This window comes from Mirounga angustirostris, unplaced genomic scaffold, assembly GCF_029215605.1.
Source record: "Mirounga angustirostris isolate CCGP_5_RB_7025 unplaced genomic scaffold, mMirAng1.0.hap1 SCAF_4, whole genome shotgun sequence".
NCBI lineage: Eukaryota > Metazoa > Chordata > Mammalia > Carnivora > Phocidae > Mirounga > Mirounga angustirostris.
The window spans coordinates 164607151-164620788 of NW_026991712.1; the positions used below are offsets into that span (position 1 = coordinate 164607151).

The following is a 13638-nucleotide window of genomic DNA, read 5'->3' on the forward strand; positions in this document are numbered from 1 at the left end:
AGTCAGGCAGACATGAATTCAAATTCTAGCTTTGCCACTTATGCTCTGGGGGTCACTCATTACAACCTTATCAATAAAGAGGAGTGAGGTGGTAACAAAGCTGTGGGGAGGAACTAACTGAAGTGATGGGAATAATGGACCCGGCACCCCCCCTACCGTGTGGGCGGGACGTAGGGACTCACTTCTAATGAATAGTGTTTGGAAAAGGACAAATTGTATCTTTCCAGTGGAGAAAACTGGCAGATACCACCCTAACCAATAATGGTATTCTTCCCCCAATTCCATAACCCCTCGTCTAATCATGAGAAAATATTAGACAAACCCAAATTAAGGGGTATTCTACCAAACACTTGACTAGTACCCTTCAAAAGTGTCAAGGTCCTGAGAAAGCAAGGAAAGCCTGAGAAACTGACGCAGATTAGAGATCAAGTAGACTCGATATCTCAGTGCTCTGGGAGATGCTGGACTTGATGCTGGACCAAGAAAAAAGGCATTAGTGGAAAGACTGGGGAAATCTAAATGAAGTCTTCCATTGGGCTAACAATACTGTACCAATGTCGACTTCTAGATACATGTACCATGGTCATGTAAGATGCTAATGTTAGAGGAAGCTGGGTGAGGGGTCTATAGGAAATGTCTATACTATATTTACAACTTGCAACTCTATTCTTGTTTTCAAATAAAGTCTTTCAGAAATCTCCTTTGCTGACAGTAATGTGCACCCAGAGTTGAGATACCCTGCTCTTGATCCATCTCCTCCAGAAATCCCTGGGCAGATTTGACCCTCAATTGTAGCAACATGTGCTCTTGGCGTGTCTTCTGTCACAGTGTTCCCCGAATTGCAGGGCATGCTGGAACCACCTGAGGAGCTTTCAAAAATCCCAGTGCTCAAGGGTATTATATAAGACTGATGAATCACTGACCTCTACCTCTGAAACCAATAATACATTATATGTTAATTAATTGAATTTAAATTAAAATAATAATAATAATGATAAAAATCCCAGTGCTCAAAGCCCCAAGAAGAAGAGCAAAGTACCTGGCTCGGGCATCTGATAAATGCTTTGATGCTTCCTCCATCCCCCTCCTGCCCCTCTTCCTGTGGGTTGGGAATCACAGGCAGATTCCCTGCATGTGCCCTCTGAGTGGAGTATCTGTGGTAGGCAGAAAATGGCTCCACAGGGATGTCCACATCTGAAACATGGAAGCCCATAACTGTGTTATCTTCCATGAAAAAAGAACTTTGCAGATGTGATTATGTTAAGGATTTGAGATGGGAGGATTACCCTAGGTTACATGGGTGGACCTGATGTAATCATCTGGGTCCCTATAAGAGGAAGACAGGAGTGTCAAAGTGTGAGATGGAGATGTGGTGACAGATGCTGAGGGTCAGATTCAGAGATCTGAAGATGCGGCACGGCTGGCTTTGAAGATGGAGAAAGAGACCACAAGCCAAGAAACGGGGTGGCCACTAAAAGTTGGGCAAGGCCAGCAAACAGATCGTCCCCTAGAGCTCCAGAGAGTGCAACCCTGCAGACACCTTGATCTTGGCCAGGTGACGCCCATTTTGAACTCCTGCCCTTCCCCTCCCCCCCCAAACTGTAAGACAGCTGTGTTCTTTCAGGCCACGAAAGCAATAGAGAAGCAATACAGTGTCTTTTTCATCCAGCTGGTGGTCTGTAATGTTTCCTGTGCTATTCTTAACCCCTGCTTATGTTAATAAAGATGAAAAATTTATGCCACCGCTTATTGGATTAGTTGTGGGAGCAAGGAGCATGATCTACTCAATTTTACACACTCTTCTTCACTCACTTGCTGACTCATTAAGTCACTAATTCACTCATTTGCTTACCAATTAATTCACTCTTGGATTCTTTCAGTTCATTCACTTACTCATTCGCCACTCATGTACGCGCGCACATGCACACACATCTCAATAAATAGCTGTGAGTTGTGGAGCAGTGTGGCTGATTCTTTGATGGCCACTTGTAAGCAGTGTTTGAAGGATGGATATGTCTTAGGAAAGGAGGTGGTGGTAGAGAGAGGCATCTGAAATTTCCTGGAAGCCAGACTGGTGGGAAAGGCAGGGTCATAAGCACTAGGCCTAGGCTCTTTGGCACTAACCTCATGCCAAGAACTATTAATCCCATGTAACCATAATATTTTAATACGAATGATGATAATGTTTTAAGTATATCATCTCCAGAAAAGCCTAAAGAGAGAGATTAATTTTTCCAGGACTACATAGCAGAGCCAGGCCTCAGACTCAAGTTGGTTTGACTCTTACGTCCATGTGTTTGGCCTCTACTGGGAGTCTAGGAACTCTGTTGGGTAGGAACAAGTTGAGGAGGAAGCCAGCAGGGAATAAGGCCAAGTATTGCAGGAGGAGGGCAGGTGGAAGGAGAATAAGGTATCTAAATCTCAACACTTAAGGGATTCAGGGGAGACTTTTCTCATTTGGGTTGATGGATCTCTCATGCCAGATGGATCTGCTCAGTTTACCCCAGGTCATAGAATGCCTTGAGTCTAGTGGGTAGACTGACCTGGATAGCCCATAGAACCACACCAGCATGTACAGGTACAAACAGAACCTAGGTCTATTACTGAGAACACAGGCTGGTTGAAATGAAGTAGCCACACCTAGTCCAGTGGTCTAGTGGACAAGTGGACAGGAAATGGAACAGATGATCAAGCCCAAGCATGGGATCAGCATGGTGGGGGCCAGGCATGCCTACTTACCTCTGGCAGGATACAGTAAAGGAGGAGAGGATGAGATCTAGAACTAGACCAACTTTGGGGAGAGAACACCCACAGTGAACTATGGATGGATATACCCCTTGCAGGCTTTGACAAAGCCACTCCATTATGCCACAGAGTAGGAAGAGTGGTCCCTGATCTTTTTGTCCAGCCCCCTGCCTCTTTCAACCACCATGAACATCTTTCATTTTGTCTGCCTAGCACCGACCCTCCTTCCCTTTGAGCACAACCCTTCTTTTGGAGAACTGTCCTCCCAACAGTTCTAGCAGGGGCCTTTGCCCTTGGCCCCAGGAGTGGGCACACCCCCCAGCTGGACTAATCAGAGGCTTCCACTGAGCTTTTTCTAATTAGAACTAAGGGAAGGGATTTTTGTCTTGTTTCTGGAAGTGAAGGTGTGCGGATGAACCGGAGCTGCTAAGGGTGGCCATAGGTCCAGCCTTGAGCATCGCCATTTGTCATGGAAAGAATGAAGCCAGCAGATAGAGCACAACAGAGACAGGGCACAGAGAGAGGGGCCTTTTGGCATTTGCATCCCTGGGTCTATTCATTCCCGGGGCCAGCTATGGCTTGACTATAGCAGCCAGTCATTTCTTCTTGATTCCAGGCTGATTTGATCTGGATTTCTGCCACTTGAAACCAAAAGTATTAGCCCAGATGTGATAGAGGTGAGCAATATGAGAAGACAGGAACTCTGCTCTCCTCCATTTGTCCATTCTCTCCTTCCTAACTCCTTCCTCTTCCCTCTACTTCCTTTTGCACCACCGTACAAATGGCTAGACCTCTGGCTGGTCATTCAGAAAGTAGACATACAACACTGGCACATTGTGTGCCCTCAATAATAGTAGCAAATGGTCTTTGAGCACTTGCTATGTGCCAAGCACTGTACCGAGAGCTTTTATACCCATTATCTCACTTAGACCTCCTGTCAGCTCTATGAGGTGGGTGATATTGTCATCTTTAGTAAATAGAAGGGCAAACTGAGACCCAAAGCAAGCAGTTATTTGCCCACAGTTAGACAGCTGGTAAGTTTAGAGCTGAGACTCGAACCCAGGCAGGAACCTTCCAGGGCCCATGTTCCGAATCTCCACCCCAAACTGCTTCCTATTCAGTAAGTGTTAGCCCTTTGCCCACGAGTCTCCCTTGCTGCTTGGAGACATGCCGTGACCAAGAATATGTGGCTGCTGTGTCTTGAAGCTTTAGCAGGAGTTTACAAGCATCACCATATCACCCTGAATTGTCACAACGCACTGTGAGACACATACTGGGAAAGAGAGACTCCGAGAGGTGAAGCAGTCTCCCAGGGTCACACAGCTAGTGGCTGTGGAGGCAGGATCCAAATCCAGCTGTCTGACGAGGGCACCTTGCTCACTGGCCTGCACATCCCCGAGATGTTATAGCCCACCCATTCTCCAGCCAACTGGAGGTTCATGCCCTCAGCCAGGCCTTCAGAGCTGCCAGGCTCTCAGGCAGGGCTGGCTACCTGCTTCCTTCTGGGTGGGGTGGGGTGGGAAGGGACATCGATGATGCTGAAGCTCAGAATGGCAGTTGAGTGGCAGGTAGAGGCTGGTGTGGGAGGCTCCTCGGTAAGCCATCTGCAAACATTTCCTCAGGATGAGAAGTTTATCCAAATATAATCCCCAAGGGCCTCTGCAAGGCATACATTCCCACCCTCTCTGGGAGGGGGACAGGCCCCTTCTCTGACTCATGTCTGCGAGTGACAGGTGGAAGATGGACAAGGCTGAGAGAGCAGGAGCTGGTGGAGGCCAGGCTGGGGCCGCCGAGGGAGAAGGGAAGGTGGCTGCCACGTGGATTGGCTACCCTGGGCGCCAGAGAGTACCCTGTCCTTTTCCCCCCGCACTGTCCTGTCACCAGACTGAATTCAGGCATCCTTACTTCTCCAGGGAAACCAAGCCAGGCTACTCTGGGTCTACTTAATCCCTGTATGCTCTGGAAGGTAGGGTTCAAGGCACTGATAAGATTCCATCCCTTCTGCTCTCAGACCTAACTAAGCAAGGGAGGAAAATAGTACACATTTGTGAGGCACCTGCTCTGTGTCAAACACAATCCTGGACACCTTATATACACAAGCACAGCTGTTCACAGGTCTCCCATTGCACAGATGAGGAAACAGACTCAGAGAAGTTCAGGCACATCCCCATACTTACACAACTAGTAAACAGTGGAGCCCAGACTCAAATACAGGACCGTGTTGATTCCAGAGGCCCGGCCCTTAACCTTTGACCTCCTTAAACCTATCGTCTCTGTGTAGGGGAATAAGACAGGTGATGACCCAGACAGGCTGGCATCTCCACCTAGGCAGAGACCTGAGCCAGGAAAGCGTAAAGGTCCAGGTAGAGTGTGAGTGTGCCTTGGTCACCACGCTCCTAAGGCACGCAGTTCCTAGGCCAGGCCCGATGGGGCAGGCTTTAACATCTTAGGCCATGGGACCATCAGGTCTCCAGGCGAGCTCTCCGGTCTAACCTGGAGCAAGGGAGACTCGGGCAGGGGGCAGGGAATGGCTAGCTAAGGATTCAGCAGCGGGGCAGGGCAGAGACTGCGCTTAGATTCTGTCCAGGCAGGAGGCCCCAGGACGTGGAGGAGGACAACGGACGAGGCGCGGCACGTCGTGTAAAAGTGATGGGGCGGGGGTGGGGTGGCGGCGACAGTGGCGGACGCCGCGATGCTGCGCCACCCTTTCCCCGAATCCCCTTCCAGTCTGCGAGCGGGGCCTGCGGGGCCCTCCTTTGGTCGAAGCCCCTGCACGGTCGCAGGGGCTGACTGGCCCCGCTTGGGTCACATGGCCACCCTGAGCCAATCAGCTGCGGCCTGAGGGTCACGTGGGGCCGGCGGGGCGCTTGCTCTTCACCGAGAGGCTTGTAGCTCTCGGAAGGGAGTGGAACGTCCCGCTCTAGACGTGGAGACGGAAAACGAGGCAGGCAGGCGGGCGGCCCCTGGAAGGCAGTTGAGGACCCGCCACCAGCCCCCTCGCCCCGAGCTCGGCCCCCGGCGCCACTCCCGTCCGCAGACCCAGCGCCAGTGAGCACGGCCTCTGCGCAGAGGCAGGAGACGCCCCAGCCAGCAGCCCTTCTGGGTGAGCTGCCGAGCAGGGGATGCAAGGAACGGACACCCCAAGCCACTTCCAGACCTTCTCAAGGTGCCACCCCCAACGCGCGAGCCCCAGGACTCCCACTGGTGATGACACCCGCATCCCAGGGGCAGACACACTGCCAGGAGACCTGTCCCTCTCTCTGGCCGGCTCAACCCTCCAGGGAACAGTGTGTCTGGAGGAAAAGCGTTTACCTGATGTAGCTTGTGTAGGTTCCCTGGAGCTAACAATTAGCTGAGCAGGGAAGAGTCCTGGTAATTCGTTGAGTTTATTGAGTTGCTTCTGGGGAACAAGGAACATTTACCCACATTAATTACCAGATCTCACTGTTAGTGCATTAGAGATAGTCAGGGTGAGAAGAGTCTCCCAGAAAGGTTCCAGCAGCTGCCAAGTGAATGGGGAGCACTGTGAGGGCTGAGGGACCAAGGGGGTGGGGTGGCCCCTCTTCATAGGAAACCGAGATGAAACCCAGCATGGCCTTGGAGGCTCTCCCCACTGTCTCCAGGCTCACCTGCTCGCCTGGTTTTCCCCGTATATGCCCTCTGCTTTCACTAGCAGGATCTCATTCGTTCATTCACTCATTCAAGCGTTCCTTCTTCTAGTAAGCAATATTATTGAGGTCTTTCCATGTGTTAGGTTTCCATGCAATGTATTGAGGAAAGAACTGAAGAAGAAAGAAACAGCTCCTGTCTTCAGCAGCACACAGTTTGGAGGATGAGGCAGACCCCTGGATGATGCTTAGTGAGACAAGCACCGGGGTAGAGGAAGTGCAAGGAGTCACGAGGTACACAGGAGAAGCCAGCCAGACCCTCTGGAGCCACTGGCTGTAAGATGCCACCTAAAGGATGAGCAGGAAGTAGATAGAAAAAGGGTGGGAGTGAATCAAAGTGGACAGGGAGAATTTGGCAAGGAGCTGACTTCTCGATCTTTGGAAACATTCAGAATAGATCTGGACTGACCATCTGTCAAGAAGGCTGTAGATGAGATCCATACATAGCTGGCCCTTAGGTCTGGAAGTCCTCTGAAGTCCTTGTCAATTAAGATTTTAATATTAACTGATTTCCACTCTCCTAGTAGCAAAGGGGATGTGATTAGAAAAGATGCCCATGGTCGAAAGCAAGAGACTGCCATTCATTCATTCATTGATTCATTCATTCACAAAGCATGCATAATGAAAGTGCTCTTAGGCCTCTCCACCAGAACAGTTCCCTGGGGTAGCTGGCACTCCCATGGTCTTGCTAAATCTTCCTGACCATTGCCCGGTGGCACTCTAAGCACCAGCTGCCTGCGGGCCATCTCCCACCCCCACCCTCAACACCTGTGCACTCCATGGTCCCACCAGCTGAGTCTTGCACTTTCTGAGAATCAGATGGGTTTGTTGCCAACTCTCTTGGTGCCAGTCATACTTGTTATTGTAATTATGTGATTTAAATTAAACATCACATAAACCGATGAAATATGAGTGTGAAAGGAAATAGAGTTGCATCTATGGAAACTAAATTAAATGCTTTGGGAAGACTCCATGAAGGAGAATCTCTAAAAAGAATTGCTTCCTAAATATTAGGTGTGAGTGACTGAGACAATTGCTCACTTCCATCAGGGCAGTGACCAGGTCTGTCTTGCTCACTGCTGCATCCCCAATGCCCCACACAGTGCCTGGCACATGGCAGGTGCGTGATAGATATTTGTTGACTGAACGAGCTGTAGCAGAATTGGTATGGCGAACGATGCATTATGGGTGGAGTTTATATGAGACAGTGTAGAGAATGAAACCGTAGTCAAAGGAAAGACCTTGGTCCTGCATTAAATGGATTGATACATAAATGTACATGGAAGTCTTTGTACACCATCATGAAATGTTTTAGCTGTGTATGTGTTCTTTTATTATTCCTTACTTGGAAATTACTTTTTACCAACAAGCTATGTCGTCTGCAAGGCTTAGGGTAGGTGTCAGGAAACTGTTTCTTTAAAGGGCGAGGTAAATATTTAGGGTTTTGCAGGTGATAGTTTCTGTCCCAACTACTTAACTCTGCCATCGTAGCTTGAAAGCAGACAATATGTAAATGAATGATCACGGTTGTGATCCAGTAAAACTTTATTTACAGAAACAGACAGCCGGCTATAGTTTGCCATCCCCTGTTCTAAGGAATTGACTTGTTCCACGTGCCAGGCACTGTGCTGTGTTGCTGGACATGGCGAGACAAAGAAAATCCTGTCCCTGCTCTTGCAGAGCTTGGCTTCTAGCTGGGGACATGGTTACAATTTGGTGTGTCCAGTACTGTGGCAGGGGCATGAGCATGGTTCAGAGGGGTCACAGTGAAGGCAAATGCTTTTCCCATGGGTTCAGGGAAAGAGAGAGGTGGAGAAAAGGAGACATTTTGGTTAGATTTATGGGAGCAGTGATATTTCCCCCAGGAAGTCAGGTGGGGCAACAGGAAAGGACATTCCAGGTAGAGGAAGTAGAATATGCAGAGGCATGGAGACATGAAAGAAGCTGGGGCTCAAAGTGGGTGTCACTGGAGGGGGAAGGCATGAAAAAGTCTAGACTTTATGATACTGGTGCCTGTGGGCCTTTGCTGCTGGGTTTCCAGCAAGGCAGGAACTTGGGCAAATCTCCCCACAGAGTACAGAGATGGAGTGAGGGCAGAGGGCAGGGCAGAGGGCTATCTCAGTAGTCCAGGTGAGGATGATGAGGTCAGGAAGCAGAGAAGACTTGGCTGCCATTGGCCATGGAGGGCAGGAATGGAGGAGTTAAGGATGATGCCTGGGTTGGGTGACAAGGAGGATGGTGTGGATTATGGGGAGAAAGAACACTGAGGAGCAAGAACGATTGGCAGAGGCTTGAGTTTGTTCAAACAAGCCCCAAATCCTCCAGGTAGGTAGTTGGGATTTGGATCTTCATACCGTGGCTCAGCTGCTCAGAGCTGCCTGAACAATTGGGATGGGTAGGCACTGCTGAGAACCAGATCTTGGGATGCCTTTCCAAAGATAAGTCTTAAGACTTAGGGACTCCAGCAGTCCATATCCAAAAGAGAACTGCATTCCTCCTGGGCCTTTGCCCAGTTCCAGGAAAATAGATAACATTATGGGTTTGTCCTGGGGAAAGCTTTTATCTCAACATAGCAAGAATCCTAGGCATTTGGCTAAAGGAAAACTGATACAGAAATCATTGGTGATGAGAATGGGTATCAGGGCTGAGTCAATAAAGGCTCTCTTCAGAGATGAGAGGTAGCTTGGTTGGGGACAGAGGAGTTGGGTCTTCAACAAGAGCCTTGGTGCCCTTTGCCTACCACCACCAAGCCATTTCCAGAAGGGTTTTTCCCTGGTTGCATCATGGTGCCCTCTCCATCCCCCAAAGAGGAGAGCAGATGGCAGGTGGGGAGGGAAGAGGGTGTGGGAGTGGGGATAAAGTGGCACGCACCTCCTATATTTTATATTCTCCCCAGCCAGCTTTGGGGTTGGAAGGATAGTTTCTGCTGGCCCCTGGGATGCAGAACTTCTCCAACCCTGTATCAGATCCAGGCTGTTCACAGAGCTTAGCTGAGAGATTAAGCCCACAGGACATGCTCTGGGAGCACAGAAGCCAGATGCCACTGACTGGGGGATGGAGGTTGTACAGAGAAGGGGACATTGCAGCTGAATCTGGTAGATTTCAGGCTTTGCAAGGACTCCCCATATCCAGGGAACCGGTGGGAGTGGCACCCACTGGCAAGCGCTGTGCCTCGTATCCAATATGTGCTTAGTGAGTAAATGAATGAGTGAATGTTCTCCTGAGCATGTCAGTTTTCGGCAGTACTGAAACTGAAACCAGGAGCTCCTAATACTCCTCCCCCTCTGCGTACAGCTAGGCAGTGATTCTTTGCAGACTCAGTTATCATCTCAGCGCTCCCAACATCCTGACTGTAGGAGAAGCTTCTTAAGAAGAAATGCTTTCCATGAAGTCTGCTCTGAGCTCTCTTATTACCAAGACAAGAACTAAGAGCTTTCTGTAGGGGAATTCAAAGCCACTTTCCCCATAATCAACTACGTACATTAAAGGGAGCCGTTGTGGTGTTTTTGTTGTGGTGGTGGTTGTTTTTTATTCTCCCCAAGCCAGATTCCATTAATGAAGCCCCATTTAACGGAAGTCAATTTACCAAAAAGAAAAAAAAAATTGAGTGTAATTGCTTAAATACATTTTATGCTGTACTGCAATAGCAATTTCCTGGGCGAACTTGGAGTTCCCCAGGCGCCCCAGAGTGAAGTTAATGTGGACAGAAAGGGTTGAAGGGGAGAATCTCTCTTTGTGTTTCTCTCCTTTAATTATGATTCTAAGAGGGAGCAAAATTAAAGAGGATCCTGGGGGGGGGGGGGAGGAGATGGGAGGGGAGGAAAAAGAACAGAAATGGAATTCAGCCTGAACTGCTCCACTGCCTTCCTTCATGCTTGTGTGTATGTGGCAGTACGATGCAGTGGCTGAGTACATAGGCTCTGAGTGGGGTGCTTTAAGTGTGACTCCCACCTCTGCCCATTTAATAGCTGTGTGACCTTGAACAAGTTTCTTAACCTCTCTGTGCAGCCAGGTGGTACAATGGGAAAGGGCAGAAAGAGCAGCAAGTGCAAAGGCAGAGAAACACAAAAAAGCAGTGTGTGTTCCAGTACAAGTACGGTCTTCTGTATGGTTGGAGATTGTGTGTGTGTGTGTGTGTGCATGAGCATGTGTGCACATGTGCTCAGGGAAGGAAGGCAGGCAGGCATCAGACCAGAAAGACTTCACCGAGAAGGTGACATTTGATCAAAGGCTTAGAGGAAGTGAGGAGGTGAGCCACATGGATGTCTGGGAGAAGAGCCAGCTAGCAGGCAGAGGGAATGTCAAGTGCAAAGACCCTGAGGCCAGAGGAGGTCTGGCCAGTTTTGAACAGCAAGGAGACCCGTGTGGCTAGAGCAGAAAGAATAGAGATGAAGAGAGGAGGAGGTAGGAGAGGTGAGGACACACTGACTTTTTTTAAAGCCTGAGGCCAGAGTAAGGTCTTTTACTCTAAGGATAGGAGCCACTGAAGGTTTGTTTTTAATTAACTCTATTCAGGCATAATTTGCAAAAAATAAAGTGACCCATTTTAAATGTATAGTTTTTAAAGTTTTGACCAACGTGTACATGCCACATAACCACCATCTCCTTTAGAATGTAGAACATTTCCATCACCCTAGGAGGGTCCCTTGTACTCCCTCCCATGGGCCACCCACCAGTATCTCTCACCCCCAGCTCTGGCAATGGCTAATCTACGCTCTCTCGCTATAGATTAGTCTTTTCCAGAGTTTCATATAAATGGAACCATACCGTATGCCCTCTTTTATCAGTATAATCAACTTCTGAGAGTCATCCATGTCATTGTGTGTGTCACTGGTTTGTTGGGAGAGTTTTCAGTGAGGCACAGCACCATCTCAATGGCAGAGTCTAATGTGATGACTCCAACACAGAAGCCCCCAATTCTTGAGATAGTTGCCAAGAAAACTTTCCAATGCACATTTACGTGCAAGGAGGCAGGAGCAGAACAGAGTAAAGGTGTGTAGGCACCACAGGGCCCTGGGAGTTTAAGCCTTAGGAACGAACAGTTAGCAGGAGCCCTAGGGATGGGTAAAGGTTTGGGAGAGATGGAAGACAGATGCCCCTTGGGGCTTCTCCAGGCTGGACAGCTGGAGTTAAAGTAGATACTGGGGCTGGAGAAGCCTCACTGACTTCCACTTACCATCTCCAACATTACTCTCATCCTGCTCCTGGGACCCGGGCACCCTCCCCACATTCTGTTTTGCAATAAACAGCCTTTGGTTCTGAACTATTCAGGTAAATTCTCCCTATTTCTACTTCCCTTATGTAAATAGTCTCCAAACTTTGTCATTGAGATAGAATTGAATTTGGCCTGGGGAAAAAAAACCCACAATACTGTTTGTGGCTCCTTGGAAAACTTAAATGACTCAGCCGGTAATAAACTATTTTAAATGGGATCTGGTAAAATACGGTAATTGGTTTCTATAATAGCTCTTACCATGGCAATATGGGTTGTATTATTGGAGTTTGGTGTGTGTCAGCATTTTCATTATAGTAAAAATTCAGTTTTGCAGGGTATGAAGCCACTTGGTTAGTTCCTTTGTTTAATACATATTTATAGGGACCCACCATGTCGGATCTCTTCCATTTGCCCCTCCAAATCCTATCCCCAACCTTCTCCACTCAGTTCCATGTCTAGGAAGACTTAGCTTTGGGTGAGCCTACATCAGTATGCTCCTTTGCTTCTGGCTTTCAATTGGGATAGATCAACAGAAGCATCAGTAGGAGATTGGAGGAGGGGAGGGAGGAAAGTGAGTTCCAGGTATCCATTCCTTGATCCCTCCTGGTGGGACTTGCACAAACTGCCTGAAGATCTGGGTCCAACATGGTGGCCCTTTCCATACAGCCTTCTTTTTCAGGGATACAGTTTCCTCTCCAGGCCCTCGAGTGGTAACAGGCTGTATGGATACTGCCCCATCCGAGTTGGTTTCCCTTTATAAAGAGTCCATTCATGGAACTCCTGGAATTATTCTCATACTAGTGCACCACCTATTTTGTATTGGAATCCTCATGTCCCTGCTTTGTACCAGCCATTGTGCTAGGTGCTTGGTACAGAGATGAAGAATGCAAGTGGACAAGAAGAAAAGAGCAGCCACCATTTACCAAAAGCTCTCTATTTGCCAGGGACCATGCTAAGGTCTTTGTTATGTATTGCCTCATTTAATCCTTGCAACTCTTTGAGGGAATGGTTGTCATTGTCCCCATTTTAGAGATAAAGTCACAGAGAGCTGAAGTAATTTTTGTGAAGATAACACAGCTGATCCCTCTAGAGCCCTAGCTTCACCACCAGGCTACAGCACCCTCTTTGAGGAGGTATCAAAGGGAGACACACACCTATATAGGGAATCATAATCCGAATGCAGTGCTGTGGCATGACGGAGGAGGGAAAAGGAAAATGAGATTTCTTGAGCTCCTATGTGTCTGGTACTGGGCTAGTTCTTTGCCCACAGGTCTTCAGGCTGCTATTCGTATTCTCACCCTCAGAAAGGTTCAGTAACTAGTCCTAGGTCACACTGCTGCTAAGTGCTGAAGCTGGATCTGAACCCAAATCCATATGGCTTCGAAGCCAAGCAGGGGAGGTAGGCTTTCCTGGGACGTGATGATTGAGGGCTTCCCGAAGTCATCTCAGGCGACACAGGGGGTGCGGGAGAGAGGGCTACAGGTGGCTCCGTTCCAGGCAGAAAAGGCAAAGACCTAGGAAAGGACAAAGCATGTGTGCTTAGGAGATGCCTGTGGCGTGTCCCCGCGGGGGTGGGGGCAGACAAGAGGGAGATGTGATGCTGTCAGAGGGGAGGCATCAGGAAGCTTTGTACCGGATTCTTGTGCGGGGAGGAAGAGAGAGAAAACACCGGTGCAATGGGCCAGCTGGGAGGCTGTGGGGTAGAGGAGGGAAGGTAAGATGGAGGGGGTTCCTGGGGTGCAGGGAACACACAGGGGGTGGGGGGGGCATCACGGTTTAGCTTGAGTGTGGCAGCGCTAAGCAGAGGCTTGTTCCGGCAGGGGACAGGGTGGGAAGTTTGAAAGGCGGTGGGTCTTGTGTAGCTACTGGGGAGCCGCTGAAGATTCCTGTGCTCCAGGAGGAAGGATCTGGTTGACCTGGAAGGTGGCTCAGGATGGCAATTGGCCAAGAGGCTAGGGCAGTGAACAGTGACAGGGGACAGACAAGAGGCTAATCTAAGGGAGGAGGGAC

General features: G+C 49.1%; 1 protein-coding gene across 1 annotated transcript in view; it reads left to right on the forward strand.

The window, feature by feature from the left end:
• Window positions 1–13638, forward strand: part of CSMD2 (CUB and Sushi multiple domains 2) — a 590090-nt gene that overhangs the window by 263204 nt on the left and 313248 nt on the right. The gene's annotated exons all lie outside the window — the stretch shown is intronic.